This window comes from Heptranchias perlo, chromosome 6, assembly GCF_035084215.1.
Source record: "Heptranchias perlo isolate sHepPer1 chromosome 6, sHepPer1.hap1, whole genome shotgun sequence".
Lineage (NCBI taxonomy): Eukaryota > Metazoa > Chordata > Chondrichthyes > Hexanchiformes > Hexanchidae > Heptranchias > Heptranchias perlo.
In genome coordinates, this window is record NC_090330.1 from 78411083 (window position 1) to 78435152 (window position 24070).

Consider the following 24070-nt stretch of genomic DNA (forward strand, 5'->3'; position numbering starts at 1 on the left):
GCGGGTGGATTCGCTGTGGAACATTTTTGATGCTGAGACTATCGTGGATAGCACGTTCAGTGAGCTGGTCACACCACAGGTAAAGATTACGCAGGTAGAAAGGAAATGGGTGACCGCCAGGCAGAGTAAAAGGACTAGGCAGGTAGAGAAGGAGTCTCCTGGGGCCATCTCCCTCTCAAACAGATATACCGCTTTGGATACTGTTGGGGGAGATGGCTTATCAGGGGAAAGCAGCAAGAGCCAGGTTTGTGGCACCACGGGTGGCTCTGCTGCACAGGAGGGGAGGAAGAAGAGTGGCAGGGCTATAGTGATAGGGGATTCAATTGTAAGGGGAACAGATAGGCGTTTCTGTGGCCGCAGATGTGACTCCAGGATGGTATGTTGCCTCCCTGGTGCTAGAGTCAAGGATGTTGCGGAGCGGCTGCAGGGCATTCTGGAGGGGGAGGGTGAACAGCCAGTAGTCGTGGTCCATATTGGTACCAACGACATAGGTAAAAAAAGGGATGAGGTCCTGCAAGGTGAATTTAAGGAGTTAGGAGATAAATTAAAAAGCAGGATTTCAAAGGTAGTGATCTCAGAATTACTACCAGTGCCACGTGCAAGTGAGTATAGGAACAGGAGAATAGACAGGATGAATGCGTGGCTGCAGGGATGGTGTAGGAGGGAGGGATTTAGATTCCTGGGACATTGGGACCGGTTCTGGGGAAGGTGGGACCTGTACAAGCGGGACGGGTTACACCCGAGCAGGACCAGGACCAATGTCCTCGCGGGGGTGTTTGCTAGTGCTGTCGGGGAAGGTTTAAACTAGAGTGGCAGGGGGATGGGAACCTGAGCGGGGAGTCAGAAGGGAGTAAAGTTGAGAGCAGCAAGAGAGGGGAAGACCCAGGGGAAATTTACAATAAAAATAGTACAAACAGTTGTTCAAGAACAAGTGAAAGGGAAAAGCGTAGAGCAGCAGAAAGAAAGTGTACTTTAGAGACTACAGATAAAGTGAAAACTAGAAGGTGTAAGGCGATTAACCCAGCATCAAAGCTAAAGGTCAGGTTGGGTGTGTGGCCCAACTAACAGTTCTATATACAAAAACACGGAGTATAAGAAATAAATTAAATGAACTACAGGTTCAAATTCAAATTAAGAACATAAGAACATAAGAAATAGGAGCAGGAGTAGGCCAATCGGCCCCTTGAGCCTGCTCCGCCATTCAATAAGATCATGGCTGATCTGATCCTAACCTCAAATCTAAATTCGTGTCCAATTTCCTGCCCGCTCCCCGTAACCCCTAATTCCCTTTACTTCTCGGAAACTGTCTATTTCTGTTTTAAATTTATTTAATGATGTAGCTTCCACAGCTTCCTGGGGCAGCAAATTCCACAGACCTACTACCCTCTGAGTGAAGAAGTTTCTTCTCATCTCAGTTTTGAAAGAGCAGCCCCTTATTCTAAGATTATGCCCCCTAGTTCTAGTTTCACCCATTCTTGGGAACATCCTTACCGCATCCACCCGATCAAGCCCCTTCACAATCTTATATGTTTCAATAAGATCGCCTCTCATTCTTCTGAACTCCAATGAGTAGAGTCCCAATCTACTCAATCTCTCCTCATATGTCCGCCCCCTCATCCCCGGGATTAACCGAGTGAACCTTCTTTATACTGCCTCGAGAGCAAGTATGTCTTTTCTTAAGTATGGACTCCAAAACTGTATGCAGTATTCCAGGTGCGGTCTCACCAATACCTTATATAACTGCAGCAATACCTCCCTGTTTTTATATTCTACTCCCCTAGTGCATATCACTCCCACCACTCTGTTAGACAGCAGCTTGGTGTACATCTGTGATGCATCGTAAGGCCATGGATAAAGTATCTGCCCTCCTGTTGAAGGTAGCAGTCATCTCCTGCATGGCCATGGACATGGCCTGCACAGACTCATTTGCGAGCCATGCTTGAAGCTCCATAAGAACATAAGAAACATAAGAACATAAGAAATAGGAGCAGGAGTAGGCCATATGGCCTCTCGAGCCTGCCCCGCCATTCAATCAGACCATGGCTGATCGTCAACTCCAACTACACTTTCCTGCCCGATCCCCATATCCCTCCATGGAGGTGGCCACCCTCTCCATGGCAGACATTCTCGCAATTGCCTGCGACCTCAATCCAATAAATGTTGGAGTTGGACTTCTGCATCATCTCCGTTATTGTGGAGTGTGCACATGGCACATTTTTCAGTACCTCGCAAAGGTTGCAGCTATCGTTCTCATTCTCAACAATGGCCCTCGGGGTTCAGCATCTGCGCCCAGCTGAGCAGACCTTGGAGAGGAGTGAGGAGTGCACCCTCCAACGTGGACTCTCCACAGCTGCCTCTGCCACCAGTGTCTGCTCCTTCACACTTGTAAGTTGTGAATCACCAGGTGACAACCCAACTAACAGACTAACAGGACCCACCAAAGTACCAGTATCTGCGCTGGTGCATGGCTGTATGTACTGTGACGATGCACCCTCAGAAAGAATGAAGTCCTGAGAGGAATTGATATCATCCATCTCCGTACATTCTTCTTCTACATGTGACGGCCATGGAAGACAACAGAAAGTTAACACACAGACTGCAGCGGTTCAAGAAGGCGGCTCACCACCACCTTCTCAAGGGCATTTAGGGATGGGCAAATGAACGCTGGCCTTGCCAGAGACACCTACATCCCATGAACGAATATAAAAAAAAAATGAATTAGTCATATAAAAGTACCAATCTTGCCAGTCACCTCAGGTTTCTAATAGTTCAGTCATTGATGAAATAAAATCATCATCATATGTGTGAAATATGTTTAAAGTCTGTCACCGGGCATATGCGGGTCCGCAGTCTCTCCATCTCCGATAGATAGGGATGCAGCTGTCCCATTTATCTCCGTGGCCTCCTCCTCTGCATCTGTCAGCTGGACTATTTGTGGAAGGCCACCTCCAGTCCTCACCCTCTCCATTGCATTTTGCACTCTCTTCTCCTACAAGGGGTGAAATAACAGACATGTGAGTGACTAGAGATGACATATTCACCCGATTGGTGCAGTGCATTGGGCGAGGCTAACTATCAGACAGATGCATCAGAGGGTGACTATCAGAAGTACATTGCATAAGGATTGGGGTGAGCGGCAGTGGTGGGTGCATAAATGGGAAAGCGAGGAAATGCATAGAAAGTGAAGGATAGTGCTGCTGAAACTGAAGTGAGTGTTAAGAGTAATGTGATAGAGTACACTTGCCAAGACAGAATGAGAGTGCGGGTGTTGTACACCACAGGATGTGGATGAATCAGCAACTGTATTCCCTTTTCCTGACCTGGTTAGGTCATTAAAGCGGTACCTGTACTGCAGCCAAGACCTGGGCACTGTGCTCCTGCTGCTCACCTTTTCTGCCACCTTCAGTCACGCCGCCTTGGTGACAGAACCAGATTTCTTCCTCCCATTGCTGGTACGTTAGCTCCCTCCTGGTTCTCACTGCACCCAGCAGTACTGCAAATGAAGCATCCATGAACCTGGGTGCTGCCCTTGCTCTCTTTGAATCCATAGCTTTATTTCCTCCTTTCTCCTCCAAAATCCATCCTTGCATTGGGCCTTTAAAATTCATGTGCCTGCCGAGCAGCTTGGAGATGCAAAACCTGGAAGCAAAAGTAATTGCCTTCAATTGAGTTGCGATCGCAGATTCCGGTGCGCTCATTTCACTTCCGGGTTCCCCACACGAAAATCTACCTGCCCAGTCTCTTCCTGGCTCCAGGTAAAAATCATGCCCCTGGACTTGCTTCTGACTGCCTCTCACAGGGCCAGACCACCAACAAATTTTCGGACCCCCGCCCTCTATCCACAATCAGGGCTTCTCAGGAACAGATATGGCATTCCCTTTATTTACCCTTGTATGCCATTGTCATGGAGGGGGGAGGAGCAACACAGGATGGAGCCACAGGCATCACAGCACATGTCATTACTGAAGGCTTCTCTTCTGTGGAACAAAGTCTACCTTTGGCACCTGAGTCTTACTTCCCTTTACTACCACCTTGCCAATAAATGGACATTCCCTCAAACCACTAACCCATCCTAGCACATGATAACACATCAGCCCTTTTTGCTCCTCTATGACTGTTCCAATCATCATCACCTGACTGAAGACGTCAGCACCTCATCAGTGCCCCCTTTCTTGTATGACTCTAACCTCCATTAATAACAAAACACTGCGTCAGTGCACATTATTTTATGACAGTGATTACACACACGTGCACACAATCAACCTACACATTCTTCACAACATGCTTCCTCTAGATGCTTACATGTGCCTTTTTTAACCTATTTTCGTGCTGTTTCCAGATGCCACCTGAAGGCCCGCTTAAAATGCAGGTGGTTGGTGTCGATTTGGCTGTTCTGCCGTTACCTTTACTTTGCCTGCCCTTGGTAACTGAGATGCATCTGATTTACTTGACTTAAATAAGCACTGTGAAAGCCATATTTGTTGCTTCTGATGAACAGGTCAAAAACATAGAAGGGCAAATTTAGCAAATTTGAGAAAGGTGTTGTGGTTAACATTCTTCCCTCAACCAATGCCACCAAAAAAAATAGAAAAATAAAAGGGAAAACCTGCAAATGCAGGAAATATACAGCAGGTCGGTAAAGGGAAACGATTGGTTATGATGTATCAGGTGTGTATCTTTTGAGGAAGGATTAACTATTCATTCATCTCATTTGTTGCTTGTGCGATGTTGCTTTTTGTAAATTGGCTGCTATTGACTGACCGCATTTTAAAAGTAACTCATTATTTATGTGGTGTGATGAGGTGTGATGTAAGTGCATGTTCTCCCTTGGTTGTTTCCAGTGTGCAACTGATATTGGAAGCACTTAAAGGTGGAGGCTGATAGCTACTCTGAGGAGCCCAGTCTGGAAAGGGGAGAGGGGGGAGTTAGTTATGATGTACACTTTCAGTTTCAATATCAAAGAACAAATCTCAGTTGGCCTGATACTAGCTGACAAAAAAAATCTGTGTGCTTTCCGTTTTCACACCCTGCTGGAAAGTGCACATGTTTTTCCTGCTCAATCGATTTTTCAAGTTGTTGAACTTTCTTTGATATGTCAACGCTGTCTCCCGAAGCTATTCTGTCCTATGCTCTAGGCCATAGTCTGTCCTTGGATTTGGATTGTCTATGTCCAGGAGAAACATCATTCCTCATGTAAAGGATGAAAAGGGCGAGGGCAGAAAGGAATAGAATACAGGGAGAAACCAAAGGTATGTTCAAGGAGCTAGGATTTTAGAAAGCTTTTGAAGGTGGGGTTTTGGATTAAAGTTTGAAACATCACGATATAACAATTAAAAGATCGGCCTCTGATGTTGGGGAGGAAGGTGGAGAATACAAGCAGAAATCTGGGGCATGATTTTAAAATGGTGGCGGGAAGTCGGCGGGTGGGTGAGTCGTTGCGTGGGAAACCTGGAAAACCTTTCTGCCGTCGGCTCGAATGATCATGGCTAATTTGAAGGCGCTTAATGTTACTTCTGGGTTTCGCGTCTCCAAGCTGCACAGCGGGCATACTGCGCACCCAAATGACGTGCTGTGAACTGGAATATTTAAAGGGCCATTGTAACCATGGATTTTGAAGGAGAAAGGAGGAAAATCGAAAAATGTAGCATCAAATGTCGAAAGCAGCACCCTGTTTTAGCGACTCGTCTCTTGAATTGCTATTGGTTGGTGTCAGGAGCAGGAGGGAAATACTATACCCGGCTGACCGGAGGAAGCGCCCTCCTTCTGCCACCAAGAAGACCTGGCTGGAGGTGGCAGAGGAGATTAGCAGCAGGAGCACGGTGGCAAGGTCATGGGTGCAATGAAGGAAGTGCTTTAATGACCTAACCAGGTTACTGATTCATCTAAATCTTGTGGTGTACATTATCCCCCCTCACTCTGCCTTGCCAAGCATTCTCCTTCACATCACTCCTCACAGCCACTTAAGTCTTGGCATCAACTTACCTTCACTTTCTGTGCACTTCCTCACCTCCCCATTTGTGAATCCACCACTCCCACTCACCCCAAACCTGATGCAATGTCATGAATCTATCTGATACTCACCCTCTGATGCATCTGCTTCATAGTCAGCCTCACCCAAAGCAATGCATCCATTGGGTGAGACGTCATCTTCACTCACTCAGACGTCTGGGGGATGATTTTAAACCCCTAGAACGGGTGGGCTGAGGGCGGTGAGTTGAAAATAGTTGTTTTTTGGGTCGCAACTGCAAAATGTTTGGAGATTGCATTCCCAGTGGGAAGCCTGTACTTTTACGCGCTGACATTAACCCCGGAATTAAAACCGGGTTGCGGTTGCGACCCAAAAAACAGTATTTTCAACTCCCACCTGTCCCCAACCCACCCGTTCTTGGGGTTTAAAATCACCCCCTGTTCTTTCTCCCCTTGTAAGAGAAGGGAGCGCAAAATGCACGGGAGAGGAGTAGGACTGGAGGGGGCCACCACAAATAGTACCCCTGACAGATGCGGAGGAGGAGGTGTTGGACATCAGTCACACGGTTGAATGCCTGGCCTTCGGAGATGGTGAGACAGGCAACCCGCAAACGGCTGTGACAAAACTTTAACATCCTTCACACACATCATGAATTGATATTATCACGGATTGATCTGTTGCACACCTCAGTATGCTCATTGGAAACTAACTTCTGCGATGACTTTTTAATTTTGCTTTATGTTCTCTTCCAGAGGCTTCAAGGATTGATGAGGAGGTAGGCGCCATGGAAGAAGGCAATTCTTCAGAGGAGTTCAATTCCTCTAAGGCCGCACCGTCACATTATATCCAGTCATGCACCAGCACAGATACTCGCACTTCGGTGGGTCCTGTTAGACAGATAGTTGGGTTGTCACCTGGTGATTCAACACTCACAAGAGAGCATAAGCAGACACTGGAGGCAGGGGCAGCTGCAGAGACCCCGCATCGGGGGGCACATTCCTCTCCAAGCTCTGCTCAGCTGGACACGGATGATGAACCCCGGGGGACATTGTTGAGAGTAAGAATGATAAAGGTACAGCTCCACTTTTGCGAGGTAATGGAAAAGATTTCATGCACACTCTCCACAATAGCAGATAGGATGGAGGAGTCCAACTCCATCATTAGTGGATTGGTGGCGCAGGTAAATGCGGGAATGTCTTCAATGGACAGAGTGGCCGCCTCCATTGAGCTTCAAGCACGGCTCTCAAATGAGTCCATGCAGGCCATGGCAACGGCCATGTAGATTCTGGATGCCAACATGTCTGCTACCTTAAACAGGCAGACTGAAATTTTAACTGTGGTCTTATAAAGCGCCACATCTCCTCATCAGCCTGCTGTCCAGCAGAATGGTGGGAGTGATGTTACGCTAGCCCGGGAGAGGGGTCATGGATACGGGGACTCCAATCAAAGTGCTCCCACATCTCACCCGTTGCCCCTCCCCCCCAACCAGCAATGCTGCCTCCTCTCCCAATGGCTGAGCACAGCTACATGTGGAGCAGTCTTTGGCGGGGTCCTCACGGGCTCCAAAACCCAGAGGTCAGCAGTCAGGGCATGAATCTGAGCAACCTGCCACTACCTCTGCTGAAGCCACAGGTGATGTACCATGTAGAAGTGGTAGGAAAAGGAAGGCTAAGGTTTTGTAATCACCAAAGGTATGCACAAGGGTGTCTGATAGAATGTCATATTTTTCATTTATATTTGTTTTTTGTAAAATGCACGTTAAATGTTATAATTCCCACCACCACTGCCACGCCTTGTCCATTCTTGAATCCCTTTTGTGACAGCGCCCTTCCACATGCTCCACCCTGAATGCCAAGACATGTTCTGAGTAGTTCACCGTCTTCAGTTTGCAGATCGCATTGTGAGAACCTGTTAGATGTGAGGGAATCCCTGGCATCATGAGCAGCAGGTGCGCTGCTGCTCTGGCGATGGTTTCCCCATCTTCGTCCTCATCCTCATCATCATCCTCCTCCTCCTCCTCATTCTTATCATCTTTTCAATGTTGCCGGCAGATGAGGATGCTTCATGAGCGCATTGGGGTGGGGTTTCCCACAGCTGTCATGAGCCATGTTTGCAGGGGGTATCCCTTGTCTCTAAGGAGCCACCCCTTAAGTATGTATTGTGCATGGAAGTGGGCCAGGGTGTTGGACTTGCGGAAGGAATCATGGCAGCTGCCAGGGAATCTGGCACACACCTGCAGAAACCACCTCCAGTGGTCGCAAACCAGCTGCCCATTGATGGAATGATATCACTTTTGGTTGATGAACAGTCCGGGCTCATGTGGAGGTCCTTGTATTGATATGTGTGTGTAATCAATTGCACCCTGCAAGCGTGGGAAGCCAGCCAGAAAGTTGACACCCGCTGCCCTCTCAGTCTGGCTGGTGTCGTCGTGGGGGAAGTTGACGTGGCAAACAAGCCATCCGTGACCTATCATATACACTTATGTGCAGACAACTGAGAGACTCTGGAGATGTCGCCAGAAGGATCTGGAGGCGAAGAAATTGAGGGCAGTGGTGGCTTTAACTGTTGACGGGCAATGCGTGGCCACCAGAACCAGCCGGGAGCAGCTCTGCATGAAGGAATGTGCAGATGTCTGCGACCACCTGATGACTCAATTTAAGCCTGCGTAGGCACTGCTCCTCAGAGAGGTCCAGGAAGTTCAGCCTTTGCCTGTACACCCTTTCATGGGGGTAGTGCCTCCTGCGACCTCGGCCCCTCCGTTGGTCCCCTCTCTGCTCTTCTGCAGGTCCTTGTGGCGCACCTCTGTCTTGTGCACCTGCAACTCACAGAACTGCACGCCTTGCCTGCCATGGATGGTGATGTGTCTCCTCCTCAGATGTACTATAAAATAAATCCATTGCACCCCCCCCATTCTGATGTTGTCAGTTTGAGGGGGTCCAAAATGTAGGTAAATTTGTCTGAACACAAGAATTCTCAGTGTTAGCAAAGAAATCTCAATCTAAACACAAAGAACTTTCAGCCAAAGGTTTGTCTGAGAGAACTGATTGCCCTGCTGCAAAAACTCACCTTTTCTTCACATGCCAATCACTGGTTTAAAGGTCCAAATGAGGGTCAGCTGCAACTCGCCTCCGTTTCCATGGCAAAAGGGGCCAAACACTTGGTTCAGGTATCCTCCCAGAATACCTAAAAAATGGTGTCCATGAATTTAGCAGTGGTAACAATGCCTGCACAGATTGTTCCACTATGAAATTGGTATGCTTTGCATCCATTTTCTCTTGAAAAACGGTGCAACACATAACAATTTCTAGCCCTATTGTGGCCCTCAATGCTCCATGGTTCACACTTGAGCAGCAAAAGATTCAATTCATCTGTCCTGGAGGATTTTGGAAAGAAAGAAAAAAAGATAAACAGAAGGAAGGAAGAATTTATATAGTACCTTTCATGATCTCAGGATGTTCTAAAGTGCTTTACAGTCAATGAAGTAATTTTGAAGTGTAATCAATGTTGTAATGTAGAGAAACGCAGCAGCCAATTTGTGCACAGCAAGATCCCACAAACAACAATGAGATAATGATCAGATAATCTGTTCTTTTAGTGATGTTGATTGAGGAATAAAATTTGTCCAGGACACGGGGCAAACTCCCCTGCTCTTCTTCAAATAGTGCCATGGGATCTTTTACATCCACCTGAGAAAGCAGATGGGACCTCGGTTTAACATTGCATCCAAAAGACAGCATCTCTGACAGTACAGCACTCCCTCAGCACTGCTCTGAAGTGTTAGCCTAGATTATATGCGTTCAAGTATCTGGAATGGGACTTGAGCCCACAACCTTCTGACTCATAGGCAAGAGTGCTACTGCTGAGCCATGGTTGACATCTGAACTTGCTAAATTAGAGCAACTTAACAATTAACAAATAGCCTGGGCAGTTGATGTCTATCTCAAGACACTGTTGTATTCCTCTTTGGTTGCCAGCGCCAAAAATGATATCAAGGTAAACCTGCTGGAATTTTTGAGAATTAGAACATAAGAAATAGGAGCAGAAGTAGGCCAATCGGCCCCTCGAGCCTGTTCCGCCATTCAATAAGATCATGGCTGATCTGATCCTAACCTCAAATCTAAATTCATGTCCAATTTCCTGCCCGCTCCCCGTAACCCCTAATTCCCTTTACTTCTCGGAAACTGTCTATTTCTGTTTTAAATTTATTTAATGATGTCGCTTCCACAGCTTCCTGGGGCAGCAAATTTCACAGACCTACTACCCTCTGAGTGAAGAAGTTTCTCCTCATCTCAGTTTAGAAAGAGCAGCCCCTTATTCGAAGATTATGCCCCCAAGTTCTAGTTTCACCCATCCTTGGGAACATCCTTACCACATCCACCCGATCAAGCCCCTTCACAATCTTATATGTTTCAATAAGATCGCCTCTCATTCTTCTGAACTCCAATGAGTAGAGTCCCAATCTACTCAACCTCTCCTCATATGTCCACCCCCTCATCCCCGGGATTAACCGAGTGAACCTTCTTTGTACTGCCTCGAGAGCAAGTATGTCTTTTCTTAAGTATGGAGACCAAATCTGTATGCAGTATTCCAGATGCGGTCTCACCAATACCTTATATAACTGCAGCAATACCTCCCTGTTTTTATATTCTATCCCCCTAGCAATAAAAGCCAACATTCCGTTGGCCTTCTTGATCACCTGCTGCACCTGCAAACTAACTTTTTGATTTTCTTGCACTGGGACCCCCAGATCCCTTTGTACTGCAGTACTTTCCAGTTTCTCGCCATTAAGATAATAACTTTCTCTCCGATTTTTCCTGCCAAAGTGCATAACCTCACATTTTCCAATATTGTATTGCATCTGCCAAATCTCCGCCCACTCACCCAGCCTGTCTATATCCCCTTGTAGGTTTTTTATGTCCTCCTCACTCTCTACTTTCCCTCCCATCTTTGTATCATCTGCAAACTTTGATATGTTACGCTTGGTCCCCTCCTCCAAATCGTTAATATAGATTGTAAAGAGTTGGGGACCCAGCACCGACCCCTGCGGAACACCACTGGCTACAGGTTGCCAGTCCGAGAATGTACCATTTATCCCAACTCTCTGCTTCCTGTTAGATAACCAATCCTCCACCCATGCCTGAATATTACCCCCAATCCAGTGATTCTTTATCTTGAGCAATAATCTTTTATGTGGCACCTTGTCGAATGCCTTCTGGAACTCCAAATACACTACGTCCACTGGTTCCCCTTTATCCACCCTGTACATTATATCCTCAAAGAACTCAAGCAAATTTGTCAGACATGACTTCCCCTTCGTAAAGCCATGCTGACTTGGTCCTATTAAATTATGTTTATCCAAATGTTCCGCTTAATAATAGACTCCAAAATTTTACCCACCACAGATGTTAGGCGAACTGGTCTATAATTTCCAGCCTTCTGCCTACTACCCTTTTTACATAAGGGTGTTACATTGGCAGTTTTCCAATCTGCCGGGACCTTTGCCGAGTCCAGAGAATTTTGGAAAATTATTACCAAAGCATCCACAATCCCTACTGCCACTTCCCTCAAGACCCTAGGATGTAAGCCATCAGGTCCAGGGGATTTATCCGCCTTGAGTCCCATTAATTTACTGAGTACCAATTCCTTAGTGATTTTAATCGTATTTAGCTCCTCCCCCCCTCGAGCCCCCTGTTTGTCCAGTGTTGGGATATTCTTAGTGTCCTCTACCGTAAAGACTGAAACAAAATATTTGTTCAGCATTTTTGCCATCTCCATGTTTCCCACCATTAATTTCCCGGTCTCATCCTCTAAGGGACCTACGTTTGCCTTAGCCACCCTTTTTCTTTTTATATAGCTGTAGAAACTCTTGCTATCTGTTTTTATATTTTTTGCTAATTTATTTTCATAATCTATCTTCCCTTTCTTAATCAATCCTTTCGTTACTTTTTGCTGTCTTTTGAAGACTTCCCAATCTTCTATCCTCCCACTAAGTTTGGCTACCTTATATGTCCTTGTTTTTAGTCAGATACTATCCTTAATTTCTTTACTTAGCCATGGATGGCTGTCATTTCTTTTACACCCTTTTTTCTTCAGTGGATTATATATTTTTTGAAAGTTGTAAAATAACTCCTTAAATGAACACCACTGTTCATGTACCGTCTTACCCTTTAAACTATTTTCCCAGTCCACTTTAATCAATTCCGCTCTCATACCATCATAGTCTCCTTTATTCAAGCTCAGTACGCTTGTTTGAGAACCAACCTTCTCACCCTCTAATTGGATATGGAATGTAACCATGTTATGGTCACTCATTCCAAGGGGATCCTTAACTAGGACATTATTAATTAATCCTGGCTCATTACACAGGACCAGATCCAAGGTTGCTTGCCCCCTTGTAGGTTCAGTTACATACTGCTCACGAAATCCATTCCTAATACACTCAATAAACTGTTTCTTAAGGCTACCCTGCCCAATTTGATTTGTCCAATTAATATGATAGTTAAAATCCCCCATAATTATATCTGTTCCCTTATTACATGCCCCGACTATTTCCTGATTAATATTTCTTCCAGCAGAGTTGCAACTATTAGGAGGTTTTTTGCCCCTTATTATTCCTTATCTCTACCCAAACTGTTTCATTATCCTGATCCTTTGTCCCAATATCTTTTCTCTGTATTACAGTGATTCCTTCCCTTATTAACATAGCCACCCTACCTCCCGTTCCTTCCTGCCTGTCCTTCCTGATTGTTAAATACCCTGGCATATTTAATTCCCAGTCATTGTCACCCTGCAGCCATGTTTCTGTAATGGCCACAAGATCATACCGATACGTCATTATTTGTGCCGTTAACTCGTCCATTTGTTACGAATGCTACGTGCATTCAGATAAAGAACTTTAAAATATGTTTTGTGACACTTAGTTCCTGCTTTTTCCTTTTTTAACACTTTACCTTTTACTCCATACCTTCTGTCCCTTCCTGATACGCTTTCCTCTGTCTCCCTGCTCAGGTTCCCAACCCCCTGCCACAGCTTTGATGCTGGGTTAATCGCCTTACGCCTTCTAGTTTTCATTTTATCTGTCGTGCCTGAAGTACCTAAAGTACACTTTCTTTCTGCTGCTCTATGCTTTTCCCTTTCACTTGTTCTTGAACAACTGTTTGTACTATTTGTATTGTAGATTTCCCCTGGGTCTTCCCCTCTCTTGCTGCTCTCAACTTTATTCCCTTCTGACTCCCCGCTCAGGTTCCAATCCCCCTGCCGCTCTAGTTTAAACCTTCCCCAACAGCACTAGCAAACACCCCCGCGAGGACATTGGTCCCGGTCCTGCTCGGGTGTAACCCATCACGCTTGTACAGGTCCCACCTTCCCCAGAACCGGTCCCAATGTCCCAGGAATCTAAATCCCTCCCTCCTACACCATCCCTGCAGCCACGCATTCATCCTGTCTATTCTCCTGTTCCTATACTCACTAGCACGTGGCACCGGTAGTATTCCTGAGATCACTACCTTTGAAGTCCTGCTTTTTAATTTATCTCCTAACTCCTTAAATTCACCTTGCAGGACCTCATCCCTTTTTTTACCTATGTCGTTGGTACCAATATGGACCACAACTACTGGCTGTTCACCCTCCCCCTCCAGAATGCCCTGTAGCCGCTCCGTGACATCCTTGACCCTAGCACCAGGGAGGCAACATACCATCCTGGAGTCACGTTTGCGGCCGCAGAAACGCCTATCTGTTCCCCTTACAATTGAATCCCCTATCACTATAGCCCTGCCACTCTTCTTCCTCCCCTCCTGTGCAGCAGAACCTGGCTCTTACTGCTTTCCCCTGATAAGCCATCTCCCCCAACAGTATCCAAAGCAGAATATCTGTTTGAGAGGGAGATGGCCCCAGGGGACTCCTGCTCTACGTGCCTAGTCCTTTTACTCAGCCTGGCGGTCACCCATTTCCTTTCTGCCTGCGTATTCTTTACCTGCGGCGTGACCACCTCACTGAACGTGCTATCCACGATAGTCTCAGCATCGCGGATGCTCCACAGTGAATCCACCCGCAGCTCCAGCTCCGAAAGACGGTTAGCCAGTAGCTGCAGCTGGACACACTTCCTGCACACATGGTCGCCAGGGACACTGGTAGTGTCCATGACTTCCCACATAGTGCAGGAGGAGCATATCACGGGTGCGAGCTGTGCTGCCATGCCTTGCCTTAGACTCTTAGCCTCTCTTCCCGCTCTAGGTCTCCCCTTTTATACTCTGCTCACCTCTCGGACTCTCCTGCCTCACCTGTGATGTCGCACAGTAGTTGTCTCTTGTTGCAGGTCTGCTGCTGCTTTTAATCCCCAATCTCAGTCTTCTACTCTCAGGTCCACTGCCGCCCTGCGGGAAAAGTTCGGAAAAGCAAGGCAAAGCAGCACCTCCTTCCCCCACTTCCCCCAACTCCCACACTCACCAAACTCTCAGCAGCTCACACTGTGTAGTTCGCACTGACAGGCCCCTGTATTTCTACAGTTTGTGACTCAGATAAGTCAGGCCTGCCCCACCTTCAGGTACCAGTTTAATCTAGCTAACCAATTAACTTGCTACAGCAGCTCTCTCTGCTGAAGCCTGACAGAAACTTAAAAATTTAAACTTTTAAATTGAACTTAAACAGTTGAAGCAATATGCACTGGATTTAAAGAGATTAACCCTTAAAGTCCCACACTTACCAAACTCTCAGCAGCACACTGTGTAGTCCGCACACCGTGCAGTTCGCACTGACAGGCCCCTGTATTTCTACAGTTTGTGACTCATTCTACAGAATGATGGAGATGTAAGCTGTTTTTCACTGGGACTTCCCTGGCTGTTGCTGGTCTTATTGTGACTGAATTTCAGCAGTGATGTCATCACACGCACGAACTATCCCAGTATCCTCGTAGTGATGTCATAATGTTGCATACACTGGGCAAAATGTCTCAGCCATGTTGGGTCCTCACAGTGCAGCCAGTTTACAAGAAGACCAACTGCACGTTGCAATGTCAGAAAGTTAGCTCCCAAGATGTAGGCTGTAATGTAAAAGCAGCTATCGGGTGCGAAAGGAGACCAAGTAGGAAATGTGTGGAGCACTGGTGTTTGTGGTGAGAGAATCAATAACCACTGATGATGTTCCACAGAACTAGAAACAGGCAAACATGGGGGTCGATTTTAAAAAGGACAATGAAACTGACCCCAGCAACTGCAGACCCATCAATAACAGAAAAGACAATAGTGCCTACTCTGTAGGGCAGGTTGAAGGACAACCTATGAGGCAGCAACCTAATAAGAAACAGCCAGCATGGATTTAGAAAGTTTCCTGCCTGATAAACCTCTTTGATTTCTTTGAGGATGTTACAGATAGAGACATCCTGAGAACGTAATGAGACACTATATAAGTGCAAGTTCTTTCATTAATTTCACTGCGGGATATTGCATTTATATCATTCAAGAGCACACTGAAATGAATCACCCAGATATGTTCTGCATGTCCCTATTAGGACAGGGTGAAACTCTTTCCTTATTTATCTGTTTTCTCCCAGGGCCTCTGAATGGTTGACCCCAAGTCAATTTATTTGGGTATCTGTTTTGTGGAGCCCTCCACCGTACTGAAAATTAGTACCACTGGCAATCAGGACTTCAAAGCCCCAATCTGTCAAACGTACTTAATTCTTTGTTCTGATATTTTTGCAAAGCTTTGTGCACTCAACATCTGCACAGATGTTTGAAAAGTGTGAAAGCAGCATTATTACAGGTGCATTGTAATTTCCTTTCATTCCCATTAGAGAGTGTGCAAAAACTTTGGAAGCAAAATGGCATGCACGCATCATCTTGAATTGAGTTTGTTAAAATTTTGTGAGACTCTGCTCCTGGTGTGGAGTCTCACTCAACAGGAGCACAGACTGAAAAATGAGGCATGGAAAGTCAATTAATAAAACTCCCAACCTCAGCATTCCTGCTGAGTGAGTTTGCATGCTGGCAGCTGAGTCTTACAAAATTTACCTTCCTGTCCTTTGGTGTAATTTTTCCCATCCCATCACCATCCCTCCCCCGCTTCCACTGCCCAAAATACTGCACGTGAATATTATTTATTATTCTGCATGTTAAGTTATTTCTGTGTTCCTCCTCTCCCCCTTTCTGTGGAGATATGTAACATGTTCCCAGCTCTGTACCAGTGCTTTGAAACCAGTTGCCAGGATGTACATAACAGCACTTAGTGGTGCCTCAACCTCTGAATTTCTGTCTGCCCCAGTGAGGAAGGTCAACGGGCACCAAAGCTGACATTGGGAACAAATTTACTGGGATCAACCTGCCTCCCACCACTCTGCCATGGATCTCTGACTCGTCTTGTTGCCTTGTGAGAGCACGGTTTGAAAATGGGAACAAATAGTGCAGTCAAACCAAAGTAAGAACACAAGGTTGTCACACCTCAAGCTAGCATTGTGCAGTGTATAGATAGATTGTTATTTAGTGCACTGTTCTGGTCTGCCAAGGTATAGTGAATGGTTATGGTTTGACAAGAGGATTTGCACAGATATTATCACTTGATCCTCCTCCCCAACCTGATAGTTCAGTTGGTAAATTCATAGCTCAGTGGTGGTACTCTTACCTCTGAGTCAGAAGGCTGCAAGTTCAAGCCCCAATCCAGAGACATGAGCACATAATCCAGGGTGACACTCCAGTGCAGCATTGAGGGAGTGCTGTGCTGTCTTTCAGATTTGAAGTTAAACTGAGACCCCTTTTGCCCTATCAGGTGGTGAAATATCCCATGGCACTATTCAAGGAAGAGTAGGGGAGTCCTCCTGGTGCCCTGATCAACATTCCTTCCTCAACTAGTGCCATCAAAAATGGATTATCCGGTCTTTATCACATTGCTGTCTGTGGGACGTTGCTGTGTGCAAATTGGCTGCCCCATTCCTCTACATTATTGCAGTGACTACAGTTCAAAAGGTAATTCACTAACGGTGAAGCACTGTGGAATGTCCTGAGGTCGTGAAAGGTGTTATATAAATGCAAGAACTCTCTCTCTCAGGGTGGTACTGAACCATACAGATAAACAAGGTTCCAAGGTTGATGCTGCATTAACTGATTTCAGTTGGAATGTCAGTAGGGACACTATAACTGGCCTCTACATTCCTGGGCTATGGAAGAGGAGAAAAAAATTAGCCTTGGTTCCTGCTCTTGATCTATGGAAAACGTCCATGGGGTAAGTCATTTGACTGTATGGGCATCACAGATCCTGTCCTCATCTGATGTGCACACTCTCTAGCAGGATCCAATGGATAGTAAGCAGGAGAACACCTTAAAGGAGCCCCAGTTTCATGAGAAAGAGTTTGACAAATCTTTTCTCAACGAGCAGATGAAAGAGCCAGCACAGCCGTCATGATACAATTTGCAAGTGACATTGTGACGAGTTTAAATGAATCTTATTATTTATTTGCAAATAAACAAGTTTGTCAAACACTTTTTTCACAAAGAAAATGCCCCCTTAATATGTTCTAAACCTACAGAAACCACATTCCTTGAGGTAAATTCTATGATTTCTTATTTTGCTCCCTCACCACAATATACACAATATATTCATATATGTTTTGCTATATATCCATATATAATCACTACAGTCTTTGCTTACTACCTGCAGGTTTATATTTGGCTACTCAATCCCAAAGTACCATTTTTCCTTCTCATGTTGCAGCTGCATTGGGGCCTTTCATCTAAAAAATGGCTTTGGGAGAATAATCCCTCAAGAGTGGCATTTCCTCTCCCAAGCCATTATCAGCCTATGTGCATATCATTAGGGCACATCTGAGAAGATGGGGGATGGACTGGAGGCAGCAAGAATTTTGGGAGGGTTGGCTTTTGTCCTCTAGTTTTGAAAGCTGTGTTGAGGCTGTCACAGAAACAGTTCACCATTTTAAATCCCTGTGCCTCTGATTTTTTGATTTTACCTGTGAGACAGCATGGTGTGTGGATATTGTGCTCAGCTCCCCATCGTTATCATTTCTTGAAACAAAGGACTTTGAGGATTGGAAGATGGAAGCATTGAATTAATACTCAGTGTGCTATCTTTTAGGTCTATTTCTGGAGGTACAGTAGTGGTTTATTTTAACAGTACTTAAAATGTAAACTAAACAGCACAAAGGGTCAAAGAATCAGTGCTACAAATTGTTTTTGATGCATCGTGAAAGAACTAATTCACATTATTTGTTCAGAGCCTCATTAAGTATTCACCTTAAATAACTAGACTGTGCAAATGTTTCCTCTGAAGAGAATTGGATTCCCATCCTCCACCAGGAGCCACATTAGCATGTTTATTTTTCCACCGGGGGAGGGCCTCCGCAAAATTGATGTCTGGAGTTGCTGAAATTCTTGAATCTTTCTTAATTTCCCATTCTCCTCAGCCTGATAATTATCTTCACACTGGCACACCGGGGACACTTCCCATGCGATTTAATGTTTTTAGAAATGATCGACACATGCTTTGTGATCTGGAAGTGAGCAAGGGAAATTAGCAGTGTAGAAACCCCACTAAATCCTCCTTTCCTTTTTATACTTTGGCTCAGCCTGTGCCTCTGAAATGATTTTCAGTTGAGACCTTATGCTCCACCCCATCTCTCCTTTTTTTAAAAAAACCATCCTTTCATTTAAACAACTCATTTATTTCCCTTATCAAACAACGGTTGTATTTGAATGAAAAGCTGCGAACTCAAGAATGTTCCCAGATTTCCACCCTGATCATTTATTTGATTTAGCTGTTTGATAAGTGCTGTTAATTCACTTCAGAAAAGGCAGGCTCTGCCCAACCCCCAGCCTCCTAAGTGTTGCATATGATCCTTCTGAGTCAATTTAGTTTCTTAAACTGGGAGAGGGTTGTAGGGGGGGGGGGTCTGTAGTTGCATGCTTTAAAATGATCCCTCCCTTTCATTATTTTTTTCCTTCAGCTTCTCTTCAAATAGTCCCTTTTTGACAGCCCTGAGGTCCAAACCGACTGGATGAACAGCGTTGCCCCTCCCCCCCAATGAATGGCAGTTGAGCAGCCTGGAGCCTGATTGAAGAGCTCGGCTGGCTGTCAGGAGTGAGTTTGCATTCTGCAGAGGCCGTCTTGTTTGTGGCTTGTCAGCAATTGCTTGAGAGAAGGTTCTTTGCCATGTGTGAAAGCTACTTGGCATGAATGCAGGGCTGTACCATGTCTCACACCCTGAGGGGGAGGAAAGGATCAATCCAGACCAGACAATAAGCCCCAAAATGTTCCCCCCCAATTGCTTTGATGTTTTTCGAGTGTATTGATTCTAAAGGGGCCAGAGTTTGCAAGAAAGGATCTTTGTGTTCATTTTCTCAACAGCATTGAACCTCAAGTAATCATTTGGAACAGAAGGTAAGTGTCCTAATTCTCCATTCTGTAGCAATGCTTTATTGAAGGTTGTCTGCTGTTTCTGTACTGACTGGCTTTATATGTAGCTTACTGTTTGCATTGCCAAATACTCACCCTTAAACAACATATCCCTGCAGTCAGTATGTCGCTGAACATCCTACAGGGTGCCCAAGGCTGAGGCGGCCTCTTTCAGCTGGACCTCTTGAAAATATGCTGTAAAGTCTGACTGGGTAAATTTGCTGCAACACAATGGCCCCTCACAGGCCTCAGAATATTGTACAATTCTTTCAGTGAAGGGTGCTGTTTTTAACTGCTTGAGTGGTTGCAGTGATTGGAGTGAGACAGGCTTGATGGGTACACTTACAGGTAATCCAACCTTGCTTTCTTCGTAAGAAGAAAATATTCAGTATTTTTTAATAACTGCAATCCGGCATGATAGATTAGCTATGGAAAAAGTTTTCATTTTTATTTAGAATTCGCATTTCTACGGCACAGAGAATTCCTGGTCCTTTGCAATTAGTTTTGTCGTAGCTATCACAGTCCTGAAGTTTGTTAAACTGTTCTGTAAAAATATGTGTTGTTGGCCATGGATCAAATACTCATCCACACCATACTTTGTGTTGTTGAATTTGTAATTTTAAAAAAATTAGTCAAACTTCTAGTTAGGGTAGCTTGCTCATTATTTCCTCACAAGGCTTTGACTTGAATCTTTTATTTGTAACTGTTCTGTGCTAGACGTTAACCCCATTTACACTGGAAACACAATACAGGTTTAGACCAGCTGTATTTGAATAATGCATTCTTACTCTCATTCCAACAAAGATTGTCAATACAGATAGTGTATTGTAATTCACATTGTAATACTTTATGGAGTAGCCATTTCTTATGAAAAGAAATGTCTGAATTTGTAATGTGAAAGAATGAACCAGGGATTATTTTCATTTATTGCTGAGAGGAAAAGATGTGAATCCAGCATCTGTGCTTCTGATTGCCTTTAACACTAAAGGACTTCTGTCACTAACTTTACTGAAAATCACAGGCTGAATGTAGATTTTTTAAAAACATTTGTAATCATTTCTCTGTATTGGTCATTTGCCAATCTCTTCACTCAGCAACCCAGCATCATCCTATTTAACACATCCAAATTCAGATAGTTACACAACAAAGTTAACGGGTTTAAAATGCACTCTTTTACGTTGGCAGAGATTGGGTTTATATTAAAATTTGACCTCCATTTCTGTGAGTTGCAGATTAACACTGGTGTCAATGAGACCCACCTTAATGACGTTTGGACACACATGGCCGCATTGCCATTATAAATCGGTAGAGAATTTGTGACTGCTCGGCGTCTGTCTGATGCATTCCTTATCCTTTCTATCGCTTTCCCCTTACCACCCAATATCTGTCTCATCCTATACCACCCACTGACCCTGATTACTGCTCTGGAAATAAAAAATGAAGTGCTTGTGATGCGCTAATATGTATATGCATGCAACCTCTGACATGCACACATACATGGGCATACTATTTAAATCAAAGTAATATGAGTGCCTCAGAAATGCCCAACTGTTTGGGTCAGACAGCTCTCCAAATTCGATTACTGAGTCTGGGTTACAACATCCTATCTCTCCATAAACTGATCTAAAGTTATTGCCTTAAAAAAACCAAAAATAAGCAAAACAGAACATCAAAAGAAACAATTTCCAATGGCACAGTAGTGTTGAAAAGGTTTAGATCAAGCATTTATACCCTCTTAAACCCTCGATCTGAATAGATTTAACTTGATCCAGTTACATTCTTCCATCAGTGTCAGTGAGCAATGAGTTGAGATTTGTTGTGGAGAAATAGGCCTTGTATTAAAGGTGCTCTATTAGGGGGAAATTGGTGGTGTGATAAGTTCGGAGAGGGGTTTCTAAGCTTACCTCTTCATGGGCCATATAGGTGTGTGTCATAGATCCTCAGGGGCCACATATAAAGTTTAAAACCCAGTTCCCATTAATTCTCATATACCTTGAGCTGCTGATGCTAACAGAGCTTGGTGTTCTGATTGCAAATTTAGCTAAAATAAGGCAACAACGCTAAGAAGAGCCCTTTCCAAACATCCAGGATCGCACAATTCAAACTGAGCAAACCAGCGAGTAACAAATAGAACCACAAATAGAACAGAGTTGTCTCGGCTTTGAGGGGTGGGTTACCAGGAGTCGGGGACCACAAGTTGGACACGCCTGGATTAGAAGATAGTCATTTTACCTCTGGAATGTAGGTCCACTTCAGCCCAATTGGCAAGAAAGATTGGTCGGAGAGAGATCAGAGATTGAGAGAAACGACACTGGTGGTTTCACAATTTGGGGTGGAAGTCTCTCCTCTTTGGTAGCTGCAAAGGCATTTTCATTGAATCATAGAATCATATAGCACATCATGCTGGTGCTGGCTCATTGAAAGAGCTGTCTAATTAGTCGCACTCCCTTGCAATTTTTTCCCCTTCAAGTATATTGCCTTTTGAAAGTTACTATTGAATCTGTTTCCACCACCCTTTCAGGCAGGGCATTCCAGATCATAACAACTCGCTGCGTAAAAAAAATAATCTTCATCTCCCCTCTGCTTCTTTCGCCAATTACCTTAAATCTGTGTCCTCTGGTTACTGACCTTTCTGCCACTGGAAGCAGTTTCTCCCTATAAACTCCACAAAACCCCTCACAATTTTGAACACCTCTATTAAATCTCCCCTTATCCTTCTCTGCTCTAAGGGGAACAATCCCAGCTTCTCGAGTCACTCCACATAACTGACGTTCCTCATCCTTGGTATCATTCTAGTAAATCTCCTCTGCTACCAAGAAGGCCTTGACATCCTTCTTGAAGTGTGGTGCCCAGAATGAGACACAATACTCCAACTGAGGCTTATAAGCCAGTGATTTATAATGGTTCAGCATAACTTCCTTGCTTTTGTACTCTATGCCTCTATGTATAAAACCAAGAATCCCGTATGCTTATCAACTTGTCCTGCCACCTTCAAAGATTAGTGTATGTAAACCCCCAGGTCTCTCTGTTCCTGCACCTCATTTAAAATTGTACCATTTAGTTTATATTTCCTTACCTCATTGTTCCTTCCAAAGTGCATCACTTCTCTGCATTAAATTTCATCTGCCATGTGTCTGCTCATTTCACCAGTCTGTGTATGTCCTGCTGAAGTCTGCTACTATCCCCCTCACTGTTTACTACATTTCCGAGTTTTGTGTCATCTGCAAACTTGTATACCCAAGTCCAGGTCACGAATATATATATATATATCAAAAGGAGCAGTGGTTCTAATACCGACCCCTGTGCGACACCGCAGTATACTTCCCTCCAGTCTGAAAAGCAATCATTCACCACTACTCTCTGCTGTCTGTCCCTTAGTCAATTTCGTATCTACACTGCCACTGCCTCTTTAATCACATGGGCTTCAACTTTGCAAAAAAGTCCATTTTGTGGTACTTTATCAAACATCTTTTGAAAGTCTGTATACACGACATCAACTGCACAACTGTCATCAACCCTCTCCGTTACTTTTGTACATGAAGTGGCGCATATCCATTACTCCCATCCTTGCCATGCTCCACTGAGTTCCTGTGCTCAGTGAATCAAACTCGAGATCTTTGTGCTTATTTTCCCATCCCTCCATGGCAGCACCCCGCCCTAAATGGGAAACCTTCTCCTGTGTATCCCAGCCCACACCCACCATTCCCCTGACACTAGGGAGTCGATTTTAGCACCTGCGATCGGATGCGTTCCTGGCGGGAGGGGCTCCGAAAATCGGGGATTCCCGGGCGGGTCGGGAGCCTGGCTCCAACCCGCCCACTTCCGGGATTCCCACAGATGCACTGACATGTGCGCGCAGCCCCCGCATGTGGGACTCCCGCTAACAATTAAAGCCGGCGGGGTGCCACATAAGCTATTTATTTTGGTATTTCAGGTCATTTACAGACCTGATTAACGAGATATTTTAGGAGGGTTGGGATTTTACATACAACTGGGACCGTTTCCCGTACTGGGGGAAACACTCCCAGTTCAAATGGACGTGTTGCAGCCATCAGCCTGTGGCAGCTGCAAAGGTCCATTTGACAGGTGGGGGGGGAGACCCTCACTCATTGCAGGAGGCCACTCTGTCACTTTGGACAAAGTTTGGCCTCCACCACCCTCCTCCTGACAATCAAAGTCACCAACTTGCACGCTTACCCCGGGGTCCAGACACATGTACCTACCTTGCGGACCCCCTCAGATGTACATCTTCTGGATGGGGGCCGCCATAGCTGCAGTCCTCTGAGTGCGAACAGCATCACCAGCCTCGCCAGCCACGCTGTCCACCTTTGACATGTGGAGCTCCAAAACACAGTGCTGTGACACATCCACCTGCACAGCAGGAGGGAGGGCAACCGCAGAGAGAGATGCGTCGCAGGGGGCACTACCCACACCACAGGGTCCATAGACCAAGGCTCAGCTTCCTGGACCTCTCTGAGCAGCAGTGCACATGGAGGCTCAGAGTCACTCGACATGTAGTTGTGGACATCTGCAGCCTCCTTCATGCCGAGCTGCTCCCGGCTGGCCCGAGCACCATCTTCTTACCTGTCGCTGTCAAAGTCACCACTGCCCTCAACAACTTCTCCTCCGCATCCTTCCAGGGTGCCACCGGGGACATCGCCGACGTCTCTCAGTCGTCTGCACAAAAGAGCCCTGCAAATACACCTA

The 24070-nt window shown here is 45.3% G+C and overlaps 2 long non-coding RNA genes across 3 annotated transcripts in view; one reads left to right on the plus strand and one right to left on the minus strand.

The window, feature by feature from the left end:
• Window positions 1-2046: 2046 nt before the first annotated feature.
• The window catches only part of LOC137323073 (uncharacterized), a 35892-nt gene continuing 13868 nt past the window's right edge, over window positions 2047-24070 (minus strand). The window contains exons 3-4 of the long non-coding RNA XR_010963293.1: window positions 3389-3639; window positions 2047-2989 (exon numbers count right to left, since the gene is read on the minus strand). This is a non-coding gene — a long non-coding RNA (uncharacterized lncRNA). The remainder of the gene's footprint in view (window positions 2990-3388; window positions 3640-24070) is intronic.
• LOC137323071 (uncharacterized) overlaps window positions 19072-24070 on the plus strand; it is a 494135-nt gene continuing 489136 nt past the window's right edge. For both annotated transcript variants that reach the window (XR_010963292.1, XR_010963290.1), the window contains exon 1: window positions 19072-19348. This is a non-coding gene — a long non-coding RNA (uncharacterized lncRNA). The remainder of the gene's footprint in view (window positions 19349-24070) is intronic.